The sequence below is a fragment of the Giraffa tippelskirchi genome, chromosome 7 (assembly GCF_054371585.1).
Source record: "Giraffa tippelskirchi isolate mGirTip1 chromosome 7, T2T-mGirTip1v1.2.pri, whole genome shotgun sequence".
NCBI classification, from domain to species: domain Eukaryota; kingdom Metazoa; phylum Chordata; class Mammalia; order Artiodactyla; family Giraffidae; genus Giraffa; species Giraffa tippelskirchi.
In genome coordinates, this window is record NC_137281.1 from 66,858,097 (window position 1) to 66,859,809 (window position 1,713).

The 1,713-nt window shown below is 36.1% G+C and overlaps 1 pseudogene; it reads left to right on the top strand.

Annotated features, from left to right (window-relative positions):
- Positions 1 to 376: 376 nt before the first annotated feature.
- On the top strand, positions 377 to 1,116 carry LOC145513776 (olfactory receptor 4A47-like; annotated as a pseudogene).
- The last annotated feature ends 597 nt before the right edge of the window (positions 1,117 to 1,713 follow it).

Genomic DNA, 1,713 nt, shown 5'->3' on the forward strand with positions numbered 1-1,713 from the left:
CTTGCATTTTTGATGATCCAATGAATGTTGGCAATTTGATCACTGATTCCTCTGCCTTTTTAAAAATCCAGCTTGAACATCTGGAAGTTCATGGTTCATGTACTGTTGAAGCCTGACTTGGAAAATTTTGAGCATGACTTTGCTGGCATGTGAGATTAGTGCAATTGTGCAGTAGTTTGAACATTCTTTGGCGTTGCCTTTCTTTGGGATTGGAATGAAAACTGACCCATCACTTACACTGGACACAAATAGATATCCCATGTACATTTCAGGTGAATGAATGAAAAAGATAAAATTATAATGCATTTAAAAATGTTCCCCTTGTATTGTAGATGAACTGCTTTTAACACACAAACTCAGCTCCGGGTCGGCCTGGATGGAACCAAGGAACAATGTAACTTACTTTATCCTACTTGGCTTCACACAGAATCCAAAGGAGCAGAAAGTGCTTTTTGTTATGTTCTTGTTCTTCTACATTTTGACCATGGTGGGAAACCTGCTCATTGTTGTGACTATAACTGTCAGTAAGGCCCTGAACTCACCTATGTACTTTTTTCTTGCTTGTTTATCATTTATAGATCTAATTTATTCCTCTCCAATTTCCCCCAGATTGATTTTAGACTTGTTCCTTGGGGAAAATACCATATCTTTCCAATCCTGTATGATCCAGCTTTTTACTGAGCACCTTTTTGGTGGATCAGAGATCATCCTGCTAGTGATGGCCTATGACCGCTATGTGGCCATGTGTAAGCCCTTGCATTATTTGGTCATCATGAGGCAGAGGGTGTGTGTTGTGATGCTGGTGGTGTCCTGTTCTGGAGCTTACTCATCTCCTATGGAGTCACCCTGCACTCTTTGAAGAGCCTGAGTCAGGAAGGGAGGCGGAAAGCCCTCCAGACCTGTAGTTTCCACATCACTGTGGTTGTCTGCTTCTTTGTTCCCTGTATTTTCGTGTATGCAAGACCTGTTAAGACCTTCCCCATTGACAAATCGTTGAGTGTGTTTTATGCAATTATAACTCCCATGTTGAACCCATTAATCTACAGTCTAAGAAATTCTGAGTTGACTAAAGCCATGAAGAAGCTCTTTAGAAAAAAATATAATATCAATTGGTAAATCCAATTTGAAGAGTTTGATTTACCATTAAGACCAATTGTTTTGGAATGTAGAAGTTTTTAAAAATCTGATGCAAACTTTCACTTTCTTGAAGATTTATGGTAGCTGTTGTTAAAGAATGTACTATGTATTTTTACTATTAGTAGCTATTTCCCTGCTAGAATGTAAACTCTATAACATTTGTTTCAACATTGCACCTAGAAAGGTAGAATGCATTTACAAAAGAAACTCACTAAATAGGATGCAATGGACTAATCAATTAAATTTTTATACAGTTCCACCAAAATTTACTTAACTTCTATATTTATTTATTTTTCCTCATTTTTAGTTTTATTCTTAGAGCCTTAATGTATCATTATTTTTTATTACACCAGGTAGAATATTTCACATTATATAGAGCATTCTCTTTATTCAATTTCATTTGTGCTACAGAAGACATTTTCATGTAGTCCTTTACCCTTTAAGAAACAAAAAAAATATAATGTATAACAGTAAATACAAAAAATAGAATCCATGCAAAATGCAATATGTAGGATAAACCTCTTTCCCATCCCAATCCAGATTCTCCCAGTTGTTTCAGATGCAGTTACTCTATTC